At 42.5% G+C, this 13986-nt stretch overlaps 1 non-coding gene and 1 pseudogene across 1 annotated transcript; both read right to left on the bottom strand.

The window, feature by feature from the left end:
- Positions 1-3096: 3096 nt before the first annotated feature.
- On the bottom strand, positions 3097-3302 carry LOC130315706 (U2 spliceosomal RNA; annotated as a pseudogene).
- A 7166-nt stretch (positions 3303-10468) lies between these two features.
- Positions 10469-10660, bottom strand: LOC130315708 (U2 spliceosomal RNA). The gene has a single exon (XR_008863156.1). It is a non-coding gene; the product is annotated as a U2 spliceosomal RNA (small nuclear RNA).
- Between the last annotated feature and the right edge of the window lie 3326 nt (positions 10661-13986).

Here is a 13986-nt window from a genome sequence, read left to right as displayed (position 1 = left end):
GTCAGCACGCTAACCTCTGCATCGCCTGCCCTGGCAGCATTGGAGTCCTCAGGAACTGTCCCACCTCGAAGAGCCATTGCATATGATCGGGGTGCCCCGGACTGGTAAGTGGGGCAACTCCTAGCCAGGTGATCCGAAGAACCACAGAAATGACACTTGCGTTTCTCGGGACAGTCTGCAGTGCGGTGATCAGGCTTGTGGCAGTTCCTGCAAACCTGCCCGGTTGTACAGTTCTCTCTGGTATGACCAAAGCAAAAACAGTCCCGGCAAAAACTTGGCATCCCCGGGTAGTGCAGAAACCCCCTGTTGTTCCCTATCGCAAAGTTCTGCGGGGGGTGACAAAAACCTTCAGCACCACCCTCGGGGGCAGGCCTAAACTCCACCCAAAAACGTCTCATGCCTGTGAAAGTCCCCAGGATGTTATTTTTCCTCTCCGCACCAGAAACAGACACACAATACCTTCTTAGAAAGGTCTGGATCTCCTCATCCCGCACAAAAGGGTTGTACATATGCACTACCACTGGAACTTTCTTAGGCCGAGCCTCGCAGGAAATGAATCGGATCCCTTGTAGGTCAGGGTGAGAAGCATTCTCCTTACTCCGGTAGAGACAGGTACGGAGATCATCCAGGTTGTAGAAGGTCACGTCAAAGAATCCTTGGCTGGGAAAGACCTGGACACAGAAGATGGAAGCATGCGGCATCCTCAGCACTCCCTCCACGACCTTCTGCTGGACATGCAAAATCCCGTAGGCACTCCTCTTTTCCTCCTCGATAAACAGCCGTACTGTATTAGGAGCGTTCGGCGCATTAGCCATCCTCTCCGGCAGACCCGTCCTCCGATGATCACCTTCCCGTTATCCTGGGACTAAGCCCTCTCCCCAATAGCAGCAGGTGGGTGAAGCCCAGGCAATAAACCTGGGCGATCCCACAAGGCCGAGGAGAGGGGTACCCGAATACCTTAGGGCAAGACACTTGATCTTAGCCAAAAGGCCGAGAAGCGATAACCGTGAAAGGGGCGGGCCCAACAAGATGCCCTTCATGGGCACTATCACTGCTTGCTGTCAGGGAGGCTGCCAGACAATTTTCCATGCACACTCTGGGCTGGGGGGCAGTCAACCACCAGTACACACAGCAGAACCTAAACCCATACCATTATTGCTAAGCAGCAAGACAGGGGCCCATTGCACTCCCACGGGGCCTTTTTAAATGCAATCCATAACCCGGATTTGCCAGGAACCCTTCTTACTCCTCCTACTTGCATGTGACACTGGGCTTAGGATCTGCATAGGAAACACACACACAAGCACACACCTACCTTTGTTGCCTGCAGATGCCTCCTTGGCTGTCCCCAAACGGTATCAAACCAACACCCACGGGAAGCTGTAAGCATAGAGGACATGCCTGCACCCCATTGGACTTACCTGTGTGGGTTAAACCCGGGTTATTTGACAACCTATGGCGGTGATGGTTCTGCTCAGGCAGAGCAGTGCTGATGCTCCTCATAAAGCTGTCGCTGCTGTGAAGGTTCTAGGTGACATCACAAATCCCTATGGTTACATACACAACAAAGCTGGGTTGTTGTTGTTTACACTCTGCAAGGCCTGTGGAAGTGAGTGACATCATAGCACTGTAGTTCTGAGGGTTCTAGATGGATGCAACAATCTCCTGTTGCTTCTATGAAGGCCATAATAGACGACATCACCAAACAGCTCCATAGTCGCATACACAGCAAAGGAGAGATGTTGTTTACACCTAGTGATGTCAGTGGTATTGAGTGACATCACAGCACAGTGCTAAGGCTCCTGGGCCTGGACACAGCAGCGGCTGCAATATCTCAACGGAGAATACGTTTATATATATGTGTGTGTGTGCGCGTATATATATATATATATATATATATATATATATATATATATATATATATTTCTCCGCCGAAATCACTTTTAAACCCATTTCCACCTTTTTTTCCCTTCTCTTCCTCTTACTTTTTTTTCACGTTTTTTTACGTTTTTCTCCTTTTCGCCTCTTTTCTGGGCGTATTATTCTTCTTTTTCTTCTTTTTTTTCGTCTAATGCATACCCCATCAGTGCAGCAATGCTTATTCAATACCGCCAGCAGATGGAGACACTGGGGGATAATTTTCTAAGGATTTATACTGATTTTTCCTGTCTGAATTTGTCGCACAGAAAGTTGCAGGCCAAATATGTGTGACATTTCTGCGACTTTAGCTTCTAGAGCATTTTTACAACATTATACATAGGTGCTGAATACATAAAAAGCGACTGTTCAGCGACAGACAAGTCGCATCGGCTGAAAGTAGGCCAGAATGTCAGTCCATGTTGGAGCAGGTTTAGATACAGTCTAAAGTATAGATCTCAAAGTCTGTGCACAGAATTTAGCAAGGGCCTCGCACCTTCTGATGCATCAGGTAGGTGCACAATAGCATAGCCTAACCCTCTGTACTTTGGTCTATATTGATGCGGGACATAGACAGCCAGCTGATGACCAATCCATTAGTGCAATGGATGGCTGGAAGCATTTGTCTTTGCCTTTGCAATACCACAGAAGCAATGCATGGTCAATGTACAGCAATGACACACCTGTGTGAACAGCCAGGAGACCCCCCCCCCCCCATGTTATGTTACATAGTTACATAGTTAGTACGGTCGAAAAAAGACATATGTCCATCAAGTTCAACCAGGGAATTAAGGGGTAGGGGTGTGGCGCGATATTGGGGAAGGGATGAGATTTTATATTTCTTCATAAGCATTAATCTTATTTTGTCAATTAGGAACATTCAGCACCCACCCGCTATCAAGGCAGCTGCCTATCATGTCATGCCCTACCTGCACAGGTGTGCTGGCTACTCAAATGATCCAATTAAGGAGGCCATTTAGTCAGCAGCAGCAGAAGTCCTGTGCCTGGACGCTCCAACAGCGGCCAGACACAAGCAGAAGCAGAAGCAGCAGAAGCAGCAGCAGCACCACCTTTTGTTTTTTGGCTGCAGCAGCAGCAAGGCCCACAGGGCTGGCTAGCTGGCTAGCCAGCAAGCAGGTAGCAATGAAAGTAGGAATCTTTCTTTTTAACCCTGTAAGGGGGTGGTGCACTGTACCCGAAGATACTGCCATATCGGGTCAATGCATAGGGCGACGGAAGCAAGCTTCAAAATCGGCCCCCGTTTTCAAAAATCCATTTAATATATGGTCCCCAGATAGGGGACGTATCAGATATTAAACTGATAAGAACAGATTTTTTTTTTTTTTTTTTTTTTTCTCTCTTTTTTTTCCTCAGTTACAGACTATTGTTTGGACGATCATCAGGTCACCTACCAAGACTCGTCACTTAAAACAATATCTGAAAAAACATCATACGGAAAAAACTAACTAAGGGAACCGAGTGCCAAGAAAAAGTGACCAAACAACAAAACAAAAAAACATGTCAAAAACAATCACAGAAATTGGTCAAAAACTTACAGCTTTCTCCTTTACGTACTTCTTATAAATTTTTCCATCGTGTATGCATCCAGATTTTCTCCGCTTCTTCTTCACCAATTCTCTTTTTGTCCAGTAGAAAGATAGTAAAAATCCTTCCTAAAAACAATCTTTTCAATTCCCTCGGAGAAATAACAACATTTTTAAAAACAAGCAAATTGCGTGAGTCCCATAAAACCTCTTTAAAAACAGAAAAAAGAATCCAATTAGTACGTGTATCTTCCTTTTTACTAAGATCTTGACCAATAAAAACTTTCTCAAAAGAAAAACTGTTATATCCAGTGAGTTGGATTAAAAACTTCTTTAAAAACATAAAAAATTCTTTTGCATAAAAACAGTCCCAATAAAGGTGCACTAAGTCTTCTCTACCTCCACAACCCTCTCTTGGGCATCTGTCACTTATTCTCAAACCTCTTCCATTTAAAAAAGATCGGGTTGGGAGGCAGCCATGAAAGGACATCCAACTAACGTCTTTTTGTCTGTTTGATAGTCCAATAACTTTAAAAAACTTCCAAAGCTTCACAGACTGAGCATTAGTGCAGAATGGTACTTCATATAATCTCTCATTTTTCCTTATTTCTTGTTCTATTTTCTTTTTATCAGGTTCACCTAAAGAGCTCAAACCAAATTGATCATTGAAAGACCCGAGGAGCACATAGAAGGTAGGTATCACATGTGCTATGGGTCTCCTCAAATCCCTCTCACACCAGCCCCATTTGGAAAACAACCATCCTGCAAGGTATTTACTCATGTCTGCCGCCCTATTATTGCACTGTATCAATTTAAAAATTAAAAGAAAATAGTGCACCTTTAAAAACAGATCAATGTTTGGAAAGTTATATCCGCCCAAATTCATACTCTTCATCACTTCTTCTCTTCTCATTTTCTCCATCTTAGACCCCCAGAAGAACACAAAAAGCTTCCTTGTGACTCTCCTAGTCCATAACTTCCCTGGAGGAAGCACCATAGCCGTATACAAGAGAAGCGGTAGGATTACAGACTTAATGATAAGAACTTTCCCTTTAAGTGACAAGTTCCTTAACCTCCAGAAGGATAGCTTCTTCTCAATTTTACTGTCCAAAGTCTCATAACTTTTCTTTCCTTTGAGGTATTTATCAAATATCACTCCTAGCACTTCAATGTCTTCTTTTTCCTTAACACCATCCACTACTATATTCTCTTGGTTCCCAAAACTGCATAATTGGCACTTCCCCCAGTTCACATTCATCCCAGCCACACAACAAAAAATCCTCACATGCAAATTTACTCTGTTGAGATCTGCTTGGGATGTACAAGTAAAAACCACATCGTCCATATAACTTAAAACCTTTAACTTACTACCATCACTACCTGGAATAAAAACACCACTCACACATTTATCTTTCTGCACATTCTTCAACAGGCCCTCTGTAACGCATATAAACAGAATTGGGGAGAGTGGGCATCCCTGTCTGACTCCAGACAAGACATTAAAAGCAGGCCCCACATGCCCATTTACTAAAATCTGACTTGTCACCCCATGATAAAAACTCATAATAACAGATAATAACTTTTCTGGAATACCTAAGTGTTTTAAAGCAATGAACATAAAATCATGTGCAACCTTATCATAAGCCTTTTCGAAATCTATGGACTCAACAAACAGTGCATTCTTGTTAAAGTTACTGTAATAAATAGAGTCTCTTAAAAGCAATAAATTATCTGTTATTTTTCTTTTCGGTACTGCACAAACTTGGTATTCTCCCACAAGGTGGTCCACTACATCACTCAGTCTATTAGCCACAATCTTAGCAATTATCTTGTAGTCACAATTTAATAAAGTTATAGGTCTCCAATTTTTAAGATCTCTGCCATCACCTTTTTTATGAATTAATGTTATGACCCCTTTCTTCATAGATTCAGCTAAAACACCTGAGTTAAAAACATATTGCACCACCCGTGTAAACTCTTTACTTAAAATATTCCAGAACGCGGAATAAAACTCAGCGGGGAGACCATCACAGCCTGGTGTCTTCCCTTTGGCCATCTTATCCAGGGCCTGCTTGATCTCCCCTTCACTAACATCATCAATCAAAAAATCTACTTTTTCAACAGGAACATTATTCTCCAAAATATTACAATAATCATTCATCTCCGTCTCACTGGCTCTGCTCTTATTACTAAAGAGTGTCTCATAAAATCTGCCAATCTCCTTCACCATCTCCTCTCCAAAAACTTCCCCCGTAGGGGTAAAAACAGATTTAAAAACACCTTTAGCATTAAAACATTTTTTAAAGAAATACCGTGTACACTGCTCATTTTCTTCTAGGTGCTGCACTTTAGACTTATATACAATATTCCTTCCCTTTTCCAACAACCTTTTTTTCATCTCCCCCTTCACCTTAACAATCTCATCCTCCACCTCCACACCAACACGTTTAAACTTATAGAGAGTCTCTAACCGGGATACAAGCCTTTCATCACTCCTCCTCTTCTCTTGTGCTCTCTTTATGCAAAACATCTTAAAGAAATTAGAAAACTCTCCTTTAGCCCATTCCCACCACACTAAGACATTACTAAAATCAGGTTGTTTAGAAACACAGGATAAAAACACATGATTAAAACCAGCCATTACTTCCTCATCTTCCAATAGACTTACATTTAATTTCCAGAGCCCCCTCCCAAAATGAAGGGACTCTGTGACACTTATCTCAGCCGACACCATCTTGTGGTCTGAGAAAGTTGACATCATTTGATTGCACCGGACCACCTTAATCCCATCAGAGACCAGGATGTAATCGATCCGGGATTTACAGCGGCCACTATCTGATATGTACGTATATCTTTCATCAGTGCTAACCATCAGTCCAACATCAGTAAAATGCAAGTCTTGAATAATTTGATTTAAAACATTGGAAGTAATATCAGTTCTAACCTCAGCAGAGCTCTCACGATCATTGACGGATCTAATGCAGTTAAAATCGCCAACAATAATAGTATCTTCACGACCAGGGATAAAAAACTTAAGGGACTCTAAAAAAGACAAACGTGCTTGTTTTTCTGCTGGAGCATACACATTAAAAATTCTCATCCTCTGGCCCAAAACCTCAAAAATTAAAACCATACAACGACCAGGTACTAAAGTTTGGCAATTTAAAACTTTAATGTCCCTGTTTCGCAATAAAATCCCAACACCTTCATTTTTGTTTTCTGCACATGTGGACCAGAAGGACTGCCCACACTTCCACTCATTTGCATAAGGTGCTGACTTTATTGCACACTCCTGTAAACATATCACATCACTTCTAACATTCTCAAGAATATCAAAAATTGCAGCTCTCCTAATTTCAGACTCAATACTTCTTACATTAATAGTTGTTACAACCAAAGTCATAATAACTAGGAAAAGAAAACCAAATGCTTTAAAATCCATCTTAACTTAGAAATTAACATTTTGGCCTTCAACTTTCCTATGTAAACTTGCAAAACAATCAGGCGACCCTATGTTAGAGTCCCTGTCTATTTCATTATCACTACCAAGAACAAGGGCTTCCTGATCCTCAGTCCAGCTCCCTGTCTTACACCTTTTATTCACAACCTGCACATCCTCATCTTCCTCCTCCTCTTCTTCCTTACTGCGAGAAACTCTCTGACCAGGTGTTAGAGATCTCTGAGATGACCCAACAACTTCCATTCCCTCCTCCTCCCCCACAATTGGGTTTGGACATTCAATATCATCCATAGCCTCTTCACTAGAAAGAACATCACCATACACTGTCTCAATTTTCTCCACCACTTTCACTTTTTTTGCTTTTTTCTTTTTCACCAAGGTAAATTCACCTCCCACACCTGTCTCCTCACCAGTCACAGCAGTGGAAACACCCTCCTCCCCTGACCTCTCCTGAGTGCTAATGTGCTCCACTATCACAGAACTTTCCTCAGCCACCTGTGCCACATTAACACTCACACTCACACTCTCACCAACTCCAGGAACAAACCTCCCTCCCCCTTTTTCTCTTTGTTCTCCTCTATTCCCAGCTGCATCAGCATAACTTCTCTTCTTTTTATACCACATATCACAGCCTCTTGCCAAATGTTCCTCACTTCCACAGATATCACATGTCTTCTTCTCTGTACAAATACTTGCTTCATGACCAGTTTTCCCACAATTTCTGCAACATTCTCCTTTCTCAGGGCAATAATCCTGCACATGGCCATAGGCATGGCACTTTCTACAATATTGCAACTGGCCTTCATAAAAGCAGAAACCTCTCTCTCCTCCGATAGAAAACACCTGTGGTATGCTCTTCCTTCCATCTTGCATTCCTTCATCTTTTTTAAATTTTACAATAAACTTTCTCTTACAATTAAAGTACCCAAACTTGTTCTTAAGTCTTCCTATAAATTTCACTTCCTCGCAATACCGGAACAAAAAGTTTGTAACCATTTCATCAGAAACCTTAGGATTATACATGTGGACAATTACTACCTTTGTTGTATTCATAAATAACGGTTCCACTTTAATCTTCTTCATTATAGCAGGCTCACTTTTCCTCTTCATTTCTTCAAGATCCATATAGACTCTCTGGCAAATCTCAGAACCACAAAAAGTAATATCATAAATTCCTTGCCTAGGAAAATCCTGTATAGCCAATACATTCCATACCTGTAGGTAATCAAGCTTGCGAAGAATCTCCACAACGATTTGGTCAAGTCCGATCGTCCCCCGGTGCTCGCCAGGAACGTAGATCCGCACCGTGTCCTCAAGTCCACGCGCCTTCTCACTCATTTTTGCAGGTAAAACCCACGATCGCAGCTCAGCAACAATCCAGGGCCCCCCGTAAAGAGGGCCCCGATCACCACTCCTTTCAACCCAAACCACGCACAGAAATCCACACGTGATCTTAGCCAAAAGGCCGAGAAGCGATAACCGTGAAAGGGGCGGGCCCAACAAGGTGCCCTTCATGGGCACTATCACTGCTTGCTGTCAGGGAGGCTGCCAGACAATTTTCCATGCACACTCTGGGCTGGGGGGCAGTCAACCACCAGTACACACAGCAGAACCTAAACCCATACCATTATTGCTAAGCAGCAAGACAGGGGCCCATTGCACTCCCACGGGGCCTTTTTAAATGCAATCCATAACCCGGATTTGCCAGGAACCCTTCTTACTCCTCCTACTTGCATGTGACACTGGGCTTAGGATCTGCATAGGAAACACACACACAAGCACACACCTACCTTTGTTGCCTGCAGATGCCTCCTTGGCTGTCCCCAAACGGTATCAAACCAACACCCACGGGAAGCTGTAAGCATAGAGGACATGCCTGCACCCCATTGGACTTACCTGTGTGGGTTAAACCCGGGTTATTTGACAACCTATGGCGGTGATGGTTCTGCTCAGGCAGAGCAGTGCTGATGCTCCTCATAAAGCTGTCGCTGCTGTGAAGGTTCTAGGTGACATCACAAATCCCTATGGTTACATACACAACAAAGCTGGGTTGTTGTTGTTTATTTATAGCACTGTAGTTCTGAGGGTTCTAGATGGATGCAACAATCTCCTGTTGCTTCTATGAAGGCCATAATAGACGACATCACCAAACAGCTCCATAGTCACATACACAGCAAAGGAGAGATGTTGTTTACACCTAGTGATGTCAGTGGTATTGAGTGACATCACAGCACAGTGCTAAGGCTCCTGGGCCTGGACACAGCAGCGGCTGCAATATCTCAACGGAGAATACGTTTATATATATGTGTGTGTGTGCGCGTATATATATATATATATATATATATATATATATATATATATATATATATATATTTCTCCGCCGAAATCACTTTTAAACCCATTTCCACCTTTTTTTCCCTTCTCTTCCTCTTACTTTTTTTTCACGTTTTTTTACGTTTTTCTCCTTTTCGCCTCTTTTCTGGGCGTATTATTCTTCTTTTTCTTCTTTTTTTTCGTCTAATGCATACCCCATCAGTGCAGCAATGCTTATTCAATACCGCCAGCAGATGGAGACACTGGGGGATAATTTTCTAAGGATTTATACTGATTTTTCCTGTCTGAATTTGTCGCACAGAAAGTTGCAGGCCAAATATGTGTGACATTTCTGCGACTTTAGCTTCTAGAGCATTTTTACAACATTATACATAGGTGCTGAATACATAAAAAGCGACTGTTCAGCGACAGACAAGTCGCATCGGCTGAAAGTAGGCCAGAATGTCAGTCCATGTTGGAGCAGGTTTAGATACAGTCTAAAGTATAGATCTCAAAGTCTGTGCACAGAATTTAGCAAGGGCCTCGCACCTTCTGATGCATCAGGTAGGTGCACAATAGCATAGCCTAACCCTCTGTACTTTGGTCTATATTGATGCGGGACATAGACAGCCAGCTGATGACCAATCCATTAGTGCAATGGATGGCTGGAAGCATTTGTCTTTGCCTTTGCAATACCACAGAAGCAATGCATGGTCAATGTACAGCAATGACACACCTGTGTGAACAGCCAGGAGACCCCCCCCCCCCCCCATGTTATGTTACATAGTTACATAGTTAGTACGGTCGAAAAAAGACATATGTCCATCAAGTTCAACCAGGGAATTAAGGGGTAGGGGTGTGGCGCGATATTGGGGAAGGGATGAGATTTTATATTTCTTCATAAGCATTAATCTTATTTTGTCAATTAGGAACATTCAGCACCCACCCGCTATCAAGGCAGCTGCCTATCATGTCATGCCCTACCTGCACAGGTGTGCTGGCTACTCAAATGATCCAATTAAGGAGGCCATTTAGTCAGCAGCAGCAGAAGTCCTGTGCCTGGACGCTCCAACAGCGGCCAGACACAAGCAGAAGCAGAAGCAGCAGAAGCAGCAGCAGCACCACCTTTTGTTTTTTGGCTGCAGCAGCAGCAAGGCCCACAGGGCTGGCTAGCTGGCTAGCCAGCAAGCAGGTAGCAATGAAAGTAGGAATCTTTCTTTTTAACCCTGTAAGGGGGTGGTGCACTGTACCCGAAGATACTGCCATATCGGGTCAATGCATAGGGCGACGGAAGCAAGCTTCGAAATCGGCCCGCGTTCTCAAAAATCCATTTAATATATGGTCCCCAGATAGGGGACGTATCAGATATTAAACTGATAAGAACAGATTTTTTTATTTTTTTATTTTTTTTTTTTTTTAAAACCTTCAGGTTTGAATTAAAACTTAATCGTTCAGGTTTACTTCACGTTTGCCTCTCAGATTTACTGAACTTAGTCACAATTCATCAAACTCATCATTAGGTTACTTTATCAACATATAACAAAATACACCCAAAAACAAAGTACATAGCATAACAACACACCACCCTCAAACCCTCACCACGTGTCTCCATTTTAAAAACTTCCAAGTCCCCTCCGCATCATCCTCTCCAAATCTCTTCTTATCCCACAAATATACAGTATGCAATCTATCTAATATCATTCTCATACACTCTTCAACCGACACATCCTTCTTCTTAAATATATACAAATTCCTAACATCCCACAATACCTCCTTAATTATCGCTAACAACACATATAACATTCTCTCCTTCCTCCCACCTACCACCGCCAGACCAAACATAATCACTTCAAAAGACCACTTTCTTACCCCCATCAATTCTTTGGCCAACGGACCAATTCCCTTCCACACTTCTTGCGCTCTATCACAATTCCAAAACAAATGCATAATACTCTCATTCCCTCCACAACCCTCTCTCGGACATCTCTCACTCCTTCCAATCCCCCGACTCTTCTGTACCTCTCTTACTGGCAATGCACCATGCAAACTCTGCCATACAATCTCTCTCTGTCTATTAGTCATACCATCTGTCTGCAAACTCTTCCACACTTTACTCACATTCTGTCCTCTCACCATATTAATATTACACTGAACTTCCTTCTCCCTAATACACTTCACCATACTCTTCTTCTCCTTTAACACATCCTGTCTCACACCTATCAAACCAAACTTTCTCATGAACACCTCAACAAACCCATACCAACCAGGACTCACCAAAGCATACGGCTTTCTCAGATCTCTCTCCATCCACCCTAATCTGCATAACACACCCCCTCCTAGAAACCTCATCATACATGCAAATTTCCACTGCTCTCCCATACTTCTCCTCACAGCAAACAATAGATTAATCCCCAGATACACTTCAACATTAGGAAAATTCATTCCTCCATTCCTACACTCTTTCATCACATTCTCTCTTCTCACCTTCTCCACTTTCGACCCCCAGAAAAATACAAACAAAATCCTATTCAACTTTCTCAGTGTCATATAACCTGGTGGAAACACCAAAGCCACATACAACAGGATCGGCAATATCACACTCTTGATCACCACAATCTTACCAATCATTGACAACTCTCTCATACTCCAAAAATCCAACTTCCTTTTTATTCTAACACCAACCTCTTCCCAACTTTCTCTTCCATCCAGCCTCTCATCAAATTTAACTCCCAACACCTTAATCGCTCCGTCTACACATTTCACCCCTACATCCTCTACTTCATACATCCTTCCAAAAACCTTATACTCACTCTTATCCCAATTAACTCTAAAACCAGAAGCACCACAAAAATACCCAGCCAACAACTTTGCTCTCTGCAAAGCTCCAACATACTCACAGATCACACAAACATCATCCATATATGCCAACACTTTCAAGTCTCTCCCACCACTCCCAGGAATCCTCACACCTCTCATACACTTATCCCTTCTCAACAACTCCAACAAAGGCTCTATCGCACATATAAAGACCAAGGGTGACAGGGGACACCCCTGTCTCACTCCAGAACACACATTCACTTTCTTACTAACCCAGCCATTAATTAATACTTTACTATACACTCCATCATACAATACTCTAATCATTTTAACAAAACCTTCCGGAAAACCCATTCTATCCAACACTTTAAATAAAAACTCATGTGACAACCTATCAAAAGCTTTCTCAAAATCCAAAGACAACACTCCAACACACTGATCTCTACCCAAGCAATCCCATAATACATCACGCAACAAACCCAAATTCTCACTTATCCTTCTTTTTGGCACACCACATACTTGTTCTTCTCCAATCACCTGATCAATCACATCCCTCATTCTATTCGCCAACACCTTTGCAAGAATTTTATAATCAACATTCAATAACGTAATCGGTCTCCAATTCCTCACATCCTTTCTATCCCCTTTTTTAAAGATCAATACCACCACTCCACTCTTCATACTTTCCTCCAATCTACCATTCTTGCACACAAAATCATAAATCTCCACCAAATCCACTTTAACCGTCTCCCACATTCTAGCATAAAATTCCACCGGCAACCCATCCTCACCTGGTGTCTTATTTCTAGCCATACTTTTAATCACCAACTCCAATTCTTTCACTCCCACACCTTTCACCAGGCTATCTGCCTCCCTGTCATGCACTCTGCTCTCAATCTTCCCAATCACCTCAGACTGCAGACCCATATCACACTCCTTCTCAGCATATAAATCCTTATAAAAATCCTCAACCACACTCAACACTCTTTTACCTTTAACCATCACACCATCCTTATCATACACCTCTATCAACTCCTCTCTTTTACCAGACACCCTTTTAAAGAAAAACCTTGAGCATCTCTCACCCTTCTCCAACTTATTCAACTTAGCCTGATACACAATCTCTCTTCCTCTCTCCAACATCCACTTCTCTACTTCCTTCTTAATCTCTTCAATCTCACTCTCCACACAACCACCACTCTTCCTCCATTTTTTCAAAAAGATCAATCTCTTCTGCAGCCACTCATACCTTCTTCTCTTTCCCGCAGCTCTCTTATACCCCTCTCTTTTAAAGAAAACATGCGTTCTCTCCTTCACCCAACTCCACCACTGCAATACATCCACAAAATCAGCTTTCCTCCTCTTCCAAACCTCATACTTCTTCACATACCTCTCATACACCCCTCCCTCCTCCATCAAACTAACATTCAATTTCCATAAACCCCGCCCACTCAAACATTCCACATTAAACCCCAAATCACATCTTACACACTCATGATCTGAATACAATACCTTCATTTGCATATACTCCCTACCCAACACTCCTTTTGACACAAAACACATATCCAATCTTGAAGCACACTTTCCCCTATCTGAAAAATAAGTCGGACACACATCAACATTACACAATTTAGCCACATCTTGCAACCTCAAATCATTCACCACATTCCTCAACATCCTACCAGATACATCGATCTTACTCCCTTCAATCTCACAATTGAAATCCCCCACACATACCATAGGCTCTCTCCCCGGCAAAAACAACTTTAACTTCTCAAACAACTCCACCCTCTCATTCTTCTTAACAGACGCATACACATTAAATATTCGAACCTTAACTCCACCCACCTCCACCTTAACCATCAAACACCTTCCCTCTTCAATCACTGAATGGCTCTCTACCTTGAACCTCTTATCCTTAAATAACACACCAAC

Source organism: Hyla sarda, unplaced genomic scaffold (genome assembly GCF_029499605.1).
Source record: "Hyla sarda isolate aHylSar1 unplaced genomic scaffold, aHylSar1.hap1 scaffold_1886, whole genome shotgun sequence".
Taxonomy (NCBI): domain Eukaryota; kingdom Metazoa; phylum Chordata; class Amphibia; order Anura; family Hylidae; genus Hyla; species Hyla sarda.
The sequence above is the reverse complement of the archived record's forward strand: the minus strand, read 5'-3'. Positions and strand labels throughout refer to the sequence as shown.